The sequence below is a fragment of the Mustela erminea genome, chromosome 5, assembly GCF_009829155.1.
Source record: "Mustela erminea isolate mMusErm1 chromosome 5, mMusErm1.Pri, whole genome shotgun sequence".
In the NCBI taxonomy this organism is placed as follows: domain Eukaryota; kingdom Metazoa; phylum Chordata; class Mammalia; order Carnivora; family Mustelidae; genus Mustela; species Mustela erminea.
The window spans coordinates 11,165,520-11,178,261 of record NC_045618.1 but is presented as its reverse complement, the minus strand read 5'-3'; the positions used below and the strand labels follow the sequence as shown (position 1 = coordinate 11,178,261).

The 12,742-nt window shown below is 48.0% G+C and overlaps 1 long non-coding RNA gene across 2 annotated transcripts; it reads left to right on the top strand.

Annotated features, from left to right (window-relative positions):
* Nucleotides 1–2,985: 2,985 nt before the first annotated feature.
* LOC116590398 lies at nt 2,986–12,275 on the top strand. Of its 2 annotated transcripts, none has more exons than XR_004285582.1 (3): nt 2,986–3,100; nt 10,523–10,648; nt 11,849–12,275. It is a non-coding gene; the product is annotated as an uncharacterized LOC116590398 (long non-coding RNA). The 2 variants fall into 2 exon arrangements; XR_004285583.1 differs by lacking the exon at nt 2,986–3,100 and adding an exon at nt 5,542–6,122.
* Nucleotides 12,276–12,742: the final 467 nt, after the last annotated feature.

Sequence of the window (12,742 nt, the reverse complement as noted above, 5' to 3'; positions counted from 1 at the left end):
CCCCAACAGTCACGTCGTCCTTCCAGACTTGCTACATGACCCCACAAAGTACCAGGAACGAGAGCATCTGAAACGCAAGGGCGACGACAGATTTATAAATAAAACCAAGGACAAACGTCGCCTTTATTCTAAATATACCATCCCAGGCAGCATGGCTCGTGTTCACTATTTTTACCCGCACTGGCCCTTCTGCATCTCCACCTCATGTGAAATGAAACGGTGGGTGAGGCAGATCGAGCCGGGGCGACCGTCCCGGTCAAGACTGAAAGCGTCGGTTTTGCAGGTGCAGATCCGAGCACCAGGAGGGGAAGCTGCAGGCCTTTGTGTAAAAGCCAGAACACCTGGCGACTTTGCCTTTTCTTTTTTCCCCTTGCATTCTGTGACACAGAACCACCGACATCTACATTTCTCTTTCTGTAAACACGACCGAGGTGGCCGATAGGGCACAAGGCGTCCGCCCCACCATGGCGGCCCCGGGCAGCTCCCGCGCACCAACAGGTCACACGCATTCCAGCGACACTTGGGACAGGGTGGGGAGGATCCCCCCCCCCATCAGTTCGAAGTCTGAACAAAGGCAGGAAACGGGTCAGGAACACTGCCGCAAACACGGGGGACTGCGTTTCGCGCCAACTAGGACTCGCCGGGCTCTCTCCGCCGCCCCTAACCGCTCCCTCAGTGGAGGAAACGCCCTGAGGAGAGCTTATCTGCTGTCCTCGTTCGCAGGGAGCTGCAAACACAGGGACCAAAAAAAAAAAAAAAATCCCCCAACGACCCCCAAAGCAAAAAAAAAAACAACAAAACCCAAACCAAAAACCCAGGACAATGCCTGGGAAGCAGGCCGGCCGGCTTCATGGGACGCGCCGCAGTGAGCCTCGGGGACGCCTAGGGCGGTGGCTCCACAGGCCAGTGCGGCTGTTCGCGTCCTAGCGCATTGACCGGGAGGCGCCGGACAAGCAGGTTCAGCCTATGCCGTATCCCGCACCCCATTCCACACACTCGCCGAGCCCTGCGAATGCCGCCGCCCTTTATGGCACCCGCGGACTCGAAGGCACCAGCTGACCCCGCCCCCAACCGCCGCCATTTTGTTGTTTTCTCCAGTTCTTCCCGGCCGCGCACGTGGCGCGCCGCTGCGGAAGCCAAGGCACCGCCCCCACTTCCGGCCAGGCCGGTTCCAGCCGGCCGCGGCCCGCAGACGCGCGACTGCCCCCTGGTGGCCGTTCGTGCCCGGCCCCGCCCGCCCCGGCCGCCATTTCTTCCCTTGGCGGTCGCACGTCCGCGCGCAGCCACTTCGGAGCGCGGCGGAGCGCGTGTGGGCGGGGCCTGGGTCCCGTGCGCTCACGTGGCTCTTGGGTTCAACCTGGGTCACCCGCATGCTTGCACGCAGTTTCAACACTAAGCGCCGTGCAGTTCCGTGGGTGGGTTTCGGTGCGCGGTGCTCGGTGTACGAGGTCTTTGAAGCAGGAGCCCCCACCTCTGTGTTCAGATGTGATTGCCCTCGACCCTGCCGGTCCCCGGGGTGGGGGCGCTGGCTCGGTTGTCTGGGGGCATCCCCGCCCTTCTGGCTGCCCCTAGTCTCTTACGCGCTTCGTCTCTGGAGCGTGCCACGACCGAGGCCGAGCATTTGCTGCATCTTTCCTAACCTGCGCAGCGGCCTTTGCGATGGGAGTTGTTCGTTTATCACGAGATAAGAAAACCGGTTCAGAGAGTGACTTGCTCCGGTGGCGGGACCTGCAGGTTGCAATCGTGGACATCGAAGTTCCCGCTCTGCGGTTCCCAGGGGACCCTCCACCCGCAGCTCCTGCAGCATTAGGAGCTGGTTGGGATGCAGATTATGGGGTCTTCGTCAGGCTTTCCAAATTGGGAACTTCTGGGGAGGCAGGAGTCAGGAAGTGATTAACAAGCACTGGGTGGCTATGAGGCTCGCCAGAAAACCCTGAACTCCCAGGCTCTTTCCTGAGGGCTACCCCCTGTTCCCGCACTGTGACTAGGTATTTTTGCGATTCTCTTACGTAATCTTCCCCACCGCCCTTTTACAGGAGAGGAAACTAGATAAGAATTTCCATGAGGGTAGAATGCTAACGTTGGTATAAAATGGTACAAGATTATGTATCTTTTTTGGTTGTACCCTGTATGCATAAAATATCACTGGAAGGATATAAAAAAATTTAACTTTTTTTTTTTTTACCTCCAAGTAAAGGAGGTAGGTACAGGGTGGGAGGGGGACTGAGTTGGGAACATTTTTCCGTAAATCTTTGTGATGTGTGAATGTCAAGCAAATGAATCGGACTGACTCCAAATAAAATCAAACGATTTAAAAATTATACTCAGAACAGTATTAAGAGCAGAAACCGGAATTTGAATTCAGGTCTGGCTGGCTGCAGATTATATTCCATGTGCTCTATTGTGTACCCATGAAAAACTTAAACATAAAATGCTCTGTGAATTTGAGGTATTGTGATTAATAGTGAAATAGTCATTTCTTGGGAATTTAGTTTCTGTTTTAAACCCTGGAACAATGACCATGTCTAATTCTGGTGTCTGAGTGATACATTGTATGGTGTGTAACATTGTTCTTATTTTCATTGCTAATAATAGCAATAAAATCACTATAAAACAGACCATAAATGTACTGTCTAGCCTCTGAGGAATATTGGCGTGTAATTAATTGATAATTGCAAAGACAGTTGAGCCTTTTTAGTGAAGATGAATGTGGAAAGATTAAGTGTTGTTATTCCCAAGACTGATCATCGTGCAAGTTTTTATTGGTTATATTTATATGTCTATCAGGTTCAATTTACAATTAAATATGGATAGATACTGCTCCTTATTTTTACAAAGATCTTTAAGACATATGAATTCCTGGGTTGGGAGACTATAATTTCTTCTACTTCTTTTCTTTTCTTTTTTTTTAAGATTCCACTCATCTATTTGAGAGAGAGGACGAGTAAGGAGAGGGAGAAGCCGACTCCCCACTGAGCAGAGAGCCCTACTGATGGGGCTCTATCTCTGGACCCCAGGATCACAACCCCAACAGAAGGCAGATGCCAAGCCACCCACCATGCTCTTCTCCTCTTTATTGGGAATTGCAAAGGCGATTCAGGTTTGTGTGACTTTAGGCATGTTGACTTAACATCCTAGTGCTTCCGTTTACTCATATGCTGAAAAAAAGAGATCTTAAAGTGCTTGCTTCCAGGGCTTCTTATGAGGGTACATTGAGTCAAGGAGTGTAGTGCACTCGAGACAGTGTTTGGCCGAGTCACTGTTGGATAAATCCTTAAAAAAGAGAGAGAGAGATGGGAGAAATAGTTTGATGGCAGAAGAGAAAGATGTGTTTCATGCCTACAACTTTTTAATTTTTTTTTAAGATTTCTATTTATTTATTTGATAGCGAGAGATCACAAGTAGGCAGAGGCAGGCAGAGAGAGAGAGAGGAGGAAGCAGGCTCCCCGGCTAAGCAGATGTTTTCCAGATGAGGGCTCGATCCCAGGACTCCGGGATCATGACCTGAGCTGAAGGCAGAGGCTTTAACCCACTGAGCCACCCAGGTGCCCCATGCCTTCGACTCTTGTGCTGGGTAGGGGTCATAAAGATTTGTGATTCTTCTAAACACTTGTTCCTAGTACTACTATTTGGTCCCCGAATATAGGAAATTGACTCTGTAGTAATCCTCCATCAGTTGCCCTGTCCAGCTCCTGGGCCTGCAAATTCTCACTGGGAGAAGACTGGTTTTTCCGTAGGTCAGTGCCTGGGAGCTGCGCGATGGGCCTGTGTTGGCTGGTGAGAACGCCACACCTCGCTGGCAGCTTGAAATTGGCCACGACGCGACTCTTTATATCTCAGCAATACGCAAAGCTACAGATCCAAGGCTTCTGCCTCTGGGGAACCGGTGGTTAAACATTTATCTGCACAGTCTACGTTCTCACAGCAGCTGCTCTGCTGGGAGCAGCCCAGAGAAGGAGGTCGCTCCTCTCAGGTTGCCTGGAATGACAGTGCACCTGGACTCTGGAGTCCCTTAGTGGCATCGGGCTAAGATGTCTCAACACTCATCCTCTCTTAATCAAATCAAATTGTAAACAAGGGCTGAGTCACAAGTTTTTCCTGGGTGAGTTTGCTCAGTATTGCACAAGTGTTTCTGGGGCAAGGGAGACAGCTGCCCAGGGAGCCCTCTGCCCCCCCATGGAGAAACTTGCATTGCAAAGGGAACTGAGGGGGTAGAGGGTCGTACTCATCTCTGATCATATGTGTCTGTGGCCCACTGTATTTTGGGAGTCAGGAACTCCAAAAAAATTTTTTTTAGACTTTTTTAAAGGCGTAGAATATGATAGCTCTCTCTCCCTTGAGGGCTGTCCCCCAAGTCAGGCAGTGGAGGAGAGGGCGATTTTTCACAGTGGAGTTCATTCATTCAACAGACCTGTACTAAGTGCCCGATTCAGTAGTTTTTACAGCTGCAGGAGAGACACATGGGAAGCTTACAAAGTACCTCAGTTTAAGCTTCCTGGGCTCGGGTGTGTGGCGTCCTAAATAATGTCGCCCCCACACCCCTCATTCTAATCCCTGGAATGTGACCTCATCTGGAAAACAAAACCCTAAGCCCTTGCAGATGTGACTAAGTTAAGGATCTCGGGATAGGGAGATTTGAGATTGTCAAGGTGGAGCCTCCTTGTCTTTGTATCTATCCCCGTAAGCAGAAGACAGAAGAGTATGTGACTGCAGAGACACAGAAGAGAGTGACGTGTTTACACAGAAAGGAGTGCAGAGGAGGAGTGCCGGCCGCACCAGGAGAAAGGCCCCGAACAGATTTTCCTTTAGAGCCTGCAGAAAGAGCACAGTGTGCCAACACCGTATTTTCGCCTTGCTGGCCTCCAGAACTCCGAGGGAACACATTTCTGTTGCCTTAGGTCATCTAGTTTGTGGAAATTTGTTTTGTCAACTGCAGCCCTGGGGAACGAATACAGGATAGGACCAAACTCGTTTTTAGTGGCACTTTACATAGGATTTAGCAGACCCGGCTGTCTGTATGAGAGATAAAGGGTAAAGGGATCATGGAGGGTGATGTCTTTTTTAAAGATTTTATTTGGGGGGGAGAGGAGAGAGAGAAAGGGGGAGAGCGCGCGCAGGAGCCGGTTTAGGGGCAAAAGGAGAGGGAGGAGCAGACTCCCTGCTGAGCAGGAACCTGGCCCAGGGCCCGCAAGATCGTGACTTGAGCAGAAGGCAGGTGCTTATCTGACTGAGCCTCCCAGGCTGCCCCAGGCTCTCTTCTTTGCTACCGGGCACTAACTAGGCCCTGGCTCCCAGTGAGTCTGTATTTTGCAACAAGTGAGCGCAAACCCTCACGCGATTCTGAATTACGGGTATTTACAAGTTCCATCCATCTGCTGTGTTCTATGATAGACACTAGAGATGCAAAGAAGATCACTACATTCCCTGTTCTCAAGGAGCCTACAGTCTGGCAAGCAATAAGATCATTTCCGTCGAGTCTGTGAAGTGTTCGATAATAGTATTTGTTGAGCTGTTCGTTCATGCTAAGTGCCACATCTTGTGTGCCATCTCTCCTGATCTGCAAAAGCAATTCCAGGAAGAAGGGAATAACATCCCCTCAGAAAACCACAGTCTTAGCAGGTTAAGCAACTAGTTCAGTGTCACCCAGCTGGTAAGCAGAGAGGCAGGGCTGCTGGGAACAACGCTGGGTCGGGCGGGCATTGCTGGCGCGAACTCACTCCAAGAGCAAGGGCAAAAGCATGTCTGTGGTCGAGAGCCAAGTCCAGCTGGGAACCTACCTGTTGCTTAGGGCGCCTGGAATGTGGGGGTGATGGAGGAGTGGGGCAGCACCTGAGGCAGGAAGTGGGTGCTTCTGCCCCCGAACAGGGTAGGGATGACGCTTCTCAACCTTGCCTCGGCAGCCTTGGAAGGAGGAGCCCAGGAAGCTCTGGTCTTGGCCGGGGCAGGGCAGGGCGAATGGGCAATTAGGTAGGACCTCTACTCCCTACATCTCTCTCCCCAGCATTCCTGTGGCTTTCTACACCTCAGGGCTGGTCTGCTTGCCCGAGGGGAAGGCCTTTCAGCTGCGGGGCTCCTACCTCCGAGGAATTGTGCAAAGCATCCCGTGAGTTACCAGCAATGTTGTAAGTCATCAGATGTTTTAGGTTAAGAGGAAAAAACTACTCCCCAAACCGAGCCTTATATTTCTGAGCGAATCGGAGAAGAAAATGGCATTGTAGGGCAACCTTTGCCTGGGGCAGGAGAGCAAATGAAAATAAGTGGGAGGAAATGAAGGAAGAAGGGCAGAGCCAGGTACTGGCACTTGGCGGGCCTCTTGCCCCACGCAGCGACTGTGTGTTTTTAAGAAGCTTATTGTTACGAAAAAAAAAAAAAAAGAAGACCGTGGCTGGGTCAGTCGGTAGAGTCTGTGACTCAGCCTTAGAGTCGTGAGTTCGACCCCCATGTTGGGCGCGGAGCCTTCTTTAAAAGAAAGTGGAAAAATAATACAATGAACACCTCTGCGTCTCTCACCCCACAGTTCTCACCTAATAGCCAGGAGGGTTTAATCTATACTCATGGTCCCCACCAGATATTTTTATTATTCTAGGCCCCCACCTTTTTTTCTTTTTCTTTCTTCTTTTTTTTTTTTTTTTTTTAGAAAATTTCAAGCCTATTGAGAAACTATGAGAATAGTCTTGAAAACATCTGTATCACCCAGGTTAACCCGTTTTCCCACCTATATTGAGGTAGAATGCACGTGTAACATTGTGTAAGTCTGAGTTAGGTAACGTGTTGATCTGATCCATACTGCAGAAGGTTTACCAGCATAACGTCCCCTTGGATCCACCAATGACCATTTTGGCACATCTGCTTTATCCTCTCCCTTTCTTTTTATTTATATGAGAGTTGCAGAGCATTCCTCTTTTAAAACTGGGGGAAACTTTAGAGTTTAGAGAAGTAACTAACTGCCCTAGGTGCTCAGTTTCTAAAGGAGGGGACTGGGATTTGAACTCAAGTCTCTGGGTGTCTATGGGGGGAAAGTCAAGTTGACAGCGGTTTAACTGTTTGAAGCGGGAGTGGACAGGGGAATTGTGTTCCAAATATCAAGAACCCTCCCTCAGAGCCCTTGACCTTCCACCCTGCCAGCGGGCCCCTCCCACATACGCGGAGCTGAAGGCTGTTTACTCAGGTTCCTGGAGGGGGCTATTTGAACAGACTCTCTAGGCAATTAGGGGTGATTAAAGGCCACACCCTTTCTCTAAGAATGAATGTGGGAGGAGGAGCAATGCTGGGAATGCCGGGGAGTCTCATTCTTCTTATAATCCCATTCTCGTTTTTTTTTTTTTTTTTTTTACCCCCTGCGTTTCTTTGGAAACCTTATCTCTAGCCTGACTGCTGACTGTAGATTTCTAAGACGGCCTTCAGCGGCTCTATCTGCCCCTGGCTAATGGCTGGTCTCCATCCTGGTGGCCTCGCTGTTTTCTCCAGGCTTCACTGCCCAGTGATCTCATCCCTGTCCAGCTGACTCCACGTGGTTGTCTTTGAACTCTAGACTTTCTCTTCTGGGCGGTTCTCTCTGGATATCTCCCAAAACCCTCATAGTCAGCATGTCTAACACTGAACTCATGACTCCCCCCCTCCCAACTGCTACTTGAGAACCGCCCCCCACCTCAGTTCCCTTTCTTCTGCTGCCCTGTGCGAGCCCGATGCTTGGGAGCCATCTCTGCCTCTCCCCTTTCCTGTACTACCCCCTCGCCATTGAGTGTCATGTGTCCCACCCCCCAGCTCCCGCTTCCCACCTGGGTCCCTCTTGTGTTCCTGCCCCTTCATCTCCATTGCCCCTTCCCTGATCCAACCCTTTAGTCCAGGTTGGGTCAGTCCCTGGAGCAACCTGGAGACCCAAGCAACCCTGATAGAATGTGGATCTGACATGTCAAAGGCAAACCCAATGTCGCCACCCAGCTCTCTCCCCTCCTAGGGTGTAGAACCCATCAGTGGCCTCTCATTTCTCTTTGGGTCTAGACCCAAATCCCCCAAATGGCCCTGCATGGCTGGCTCCTGCTGATCCCCCGGGATAGGCAGCTCCCGCGCTGCTGCCCCACACCCTGGACTCCAGCCACGTGGATATGCTGTCTTCCCGCACACCTGGGAGCCATTGACAGGCTCTTCCCTCCGCCTGAGTGCTCCCTCCCCTCCCCTCACCCACCAACTCCTGTTCTTCCGACCTCAGCTTCCCCCTTCTTGGTCTCATCTCTCTCTTGGGGACATTTCCTCCCCCGCAGCCTGACTCTCCCCTTGTGTACTGCTGGGATTCTTTGCCCATTTTCTCACCTACAACTGTAAGGTTTGTGGACAGGAACTCTGTCTTCTTTTGCTGATCCTTGTATCCAAACTGTGGTGGTAGGGACATAGCAGGCATTGATAAATCATTTTCTGAATGAATGCTAAGTAAATGCTGAGCAACACCTGGTGCTCAGATGAGAACCCCTGTTAGTAACTAATTACTTAGCGCCGTGATCGCCATCTAGTGGCGACTGATGTTATTACACCGTTGAGCGCAGTGTCCTGATTCCGCTTCACAGTGAGATCTGTCGCTGGGCTCCTTTCTGGCACAGAGGGAAATCAGTACGTGAATAATAGAAACTTGTTGCATGCTTTGCCTTGTTTCAGGTATCGTAGTAGGCATCACAGCACTGCCTGCTTGATACCTGAGCAAAGCTCTCCTTCCTAGGCCAGGGGCTGGAGAGAAGACCCTTCATTGAACAGAGCCTGTGGTTTTTTTTTTTTACTGCATCCCACTGCTCCTGTGCTTCTGCTGCTTATTATGTGGACTGTATCCATGAGAAAACTGGAATTGTCGCAGTGATTGCAGGGGCCCAAACAAAACTCTCTTTAATGGCAGGAAACATATTTTGTAACTAGGGAGGGTACTATGGGGCTCCTCAGATTTCAGTAAAATGTCTGGAGTCTGGGAGGAATGCTTACTGGTTTTGCTGTAACCGAGGAGCTGTGAGTGCTCTCATTTCGAAGACCCCAGGACATCTGGATATGCAGTATTTCTGAATGGTTCACAGATGGCTTTTCTTGGCATGTATTTCTTAGGTTTTTTGATTTTGTGGCTTAGAAAGTTCTGGTCTTTAAGTCTCTACAAAGTTTTGGATCTTTCATGGAGTAAATTTTTTTTTTTTTTAACATTCTTCCCAAAGTGCATTTGAGATCTATGGTAAATAGTAATTACGTATACACCAGCTGCCTCAAATGTTTTTTGAAACAAGGTAGAATCTATATAAAATGTAGGAAAAGTTGTACTTTGCATTATGTTTGTGAAAGTTTTTGCAAGTACCTTTTGGGCAGGGCAGGTAAATTTGATCATATTTTCTATGTCATGTGAACTAAAAGGAACCAGAGTGTTAACTTTTATTGGCAAGTTGAGTGGAGGCATAAGAAATATACTCTTGGGGCACCTGGGTGGCTCAGTGGGTTAGGCCGCTGCCTTCGGCTCAGGTCATGATCTCAGGGTCTTGGGATCGGGTCCCGCATTGGTCTCTCTGCTCAGGAGGGAGTCTGCTTCCTCCTCTCTCTCTCTCTGCCTGCCTCTCTGCCTACTTGTGATTTCTCTCTGTCAAATAAATAAATAAAAAAAAATCTTAAAAAAAAAAAAAAATAAAAATAAAGAAATATACTCTTTAGGGGCACCTGGATGGCTCAGTGGGTTAAAGCCTCTGCCTTCGGCTCAGGTCATGACCCCAGGGTCCTAGGATCAAGCCCCGCATTGGGCTCTCTGCTCAGCAGGGAGCCTGCTTCCCCTTCTTTCTCTGCCTGCCTCTCTGCCTACTTGTGATCTCTGTCTGTCAAATGAATAAATAAAATCTTAAAAAAAAAATAAGAAACATACTATTTAAAAGACACCAGAGCACCTGGGGGGCTCAGTTTGTTAGGCATCTATTTTTTAAATTTTATTTTTTTTAAAGATTTTTTAAAGATTTTCTTTATTTATTTGACAGATCACAAGTGGGCAGAGAGAGAGGAGGAAGCAGGCTCCCCCTTGAGCAGAGAGCCCAATGCGGGGCTCGATCCCAGGACCCTGAGATCATGACCTGAGCTGAAGGTAGAGGCCCAACCCACTGAGCCGCTCAGGTGCCCCTAGGCATCTGACTCTTGATCTCAGCTCAGGTCTTGATCTCAGGGTGGTGAGTTCAAGATTGACTTTGGGCTCCATGCTGGGCATGGAGCCTACTTAAAAACATAAAAGTAAAAAAGATGAATAAAGGGCACCTTTGGTAATTTCTGCTTTAGAGAATGGTTTTAAACTTGCTTGCATCAGAATCACCTGTGGTTGTTAAAGCATAGATTGCTGGCGTCCCGCCCCCAGAGTTTCTGACTTAGTGGGGCTGGGAGAGAGTTTGAGAATTTGCATTTCTAACCAGCTCCCAGGTGATGCCGAGGTGGCTGGTCTAGAGGCCACGCTTTGAAAACTACCAGAGCAGTGAATTATGCACCCTAATTTTCTACAGTCTGTTTTCTTTCCGTCTTTTCTGTGCAGGTCAAGATTCACCAAGCTTCACCGTTACTTTTCTGCCTTTAGAGGAAAGCAGCATGGAAGGAGTGTTTTGTAGCTTCGGTCTCTGTCCAGCCTGCACAGGGAAGCCCGAGCTCTCCTACCACACAGGTCAGGTGGCTGATGTGCTGCGTAAACTTTTCAGCATGACTGTTTATTCTTCTGGAATAAAATCTCCCCTTTAGTAAGATGCTGGAGGTCTTTACATGGGGTCCCTTCTTACCTCTCCATCCTTTTTTCTCTAGTGTGGCACTTTTTCACATCCCGAGCTTTCTGCTTGGAATGTCCTTGTGATATTTCTTTGCTTCCTTAATTCCTTCTTGTCTTCCTGAACCTGAGGATAAATCTGTGCGTAACTCTCTGATTCTGGCACATATAGGCTTATGGAATGATGGGATAAATGGATGAATGAATAAATGAATACCTAAGAATATAGAAAATAAATTTTTAAAAATTGTGGTAAAATACATGTAACATACAATTTATGAGGTACAGTGGGATCGTAGGAGAGAGAGAGAGGCAGAGGGAGAGGAGAAGCAGGGTCCCCACTGAGCAGGGAGCCGGTGCCGGAGCCCGATTAACCGACTGAGCCACGGGTGCCCCCTGAATGTCCCTTTTTAAAGGTTGAATAATATTCCATTTTAGTTATTTACTGCCTTTTTTTCTTTATTCTTTCGTATGGAGAATAGTTTTGTATGAGGATCTAATTTGCAGCATTATTAGAAGTAGCAAAGGGTTCGAAGCCATTTAAATGTGTGTGTGTAGGGGAATCAATGGTGTAGAGTAGGCATAACCTTACAGTAGAGTAACAAAGAATGGGGCTTCTCCCGTATTGGTATAGAACAGTCACCAGCTAGAATATTATAGTACTGAAAACTGTATAGACTGTTTTTACTTTTGATATAACATATATAAAAAAAAAATCATCTCAAACAGGGCATGTGTCCGTGCTTTCCATAGTTGCCGGAGGCTGCCTCTGGAGGAGGGAACTGGATGAGGTCTTTCTTCTGTCTGCTCTTTCCTCTCTTTCGTGTTTTGTACCAGGCCTTACGTATTTCCTATTAAAAAATGTTGAAAAGAATGCAAATAACCTTGTCCAGAGGGAGAAGTGATTAATTTCCTGCAGATCTAACATAAGGAGGGATGCTTTGTGCTTACAAATAATTATTAAATTAAGTCAGTAAGAAAGACTTAAATGAAATTAAACTTGGTTGGCTAATTCTCTTGACTCTCTGTAGAGGTTAACGATGGACCTGATTCTTTGACTACCCGCCCCCCTGGGGATTTTTAATAACCAAATCTTATCAACAGTTTAGGGATCATCTGTACGTAGTACTGAGAAGCCGATCTTACTCAGAAGCTCTGTCTGTGTGAATTTAAGGACCAAGGCTTGACTTGAGGCACCGCCCCTGAGCCACTGCTCCAAGGTAGGCTCCTAAGTGATCAGCTCCTTCAAAGCAGTCTAAAGCAGCAAGGAAAACTGCTGTCAGAAGAATCAGATAAATGCTTAGGTCTGGGTCCAAAGTGACTGGTGTGTCCAGATCAGGGGCGATGGATGGCCTTCCCACAGAATGAATGTTTGTTGATAACGAAATCACCATTCTCTGCATTGTGGTCTCACCGGTACCTGAGCTATGCAAGCAGGCCTGCCCGTGTTTTACCTAAATTCTACCCCATTCAAAGTTGTGAGATGATCCAGTCCTTGCTCTCAGACCTCAGACCCTGCAGACATCTTAACACCGGGACAGATGTGCCCAGGACACTTGTTATCAGTGACAAATAATTTTTGCTTCAAATATTCACATTAATAATATTTAGCAATTTTTATTATTAATAATATTGATGATAATATTAATTACTAATAAAATAAAATGTTTTAATATATATTTATGTATAGATATATATAAGTATAACATTTCTGGTTTGTAAAAACATCTGCTTGGAAATTCTGCTGTATAATCAATGTGGCTGTGATGACTCTGGATATTACTAATAGTGAATAACATTTCTATAGCTCTTTCCTACTTCTCAGTGACTCCTTGTTGTTCTAAAAAAAAAAAGTCCTTCTCAGGCAACTGAAGGTTTTCAGAATCTGCTCCCTACCTGTCTGACCCCATTTCTTCCCCCTGGACCCCATTTCACTCCCCTGCACCTTCTACAGTAACTTCTCCAGCTGTCTGCGAGTGTTCTGAGCATTTTGTAGCT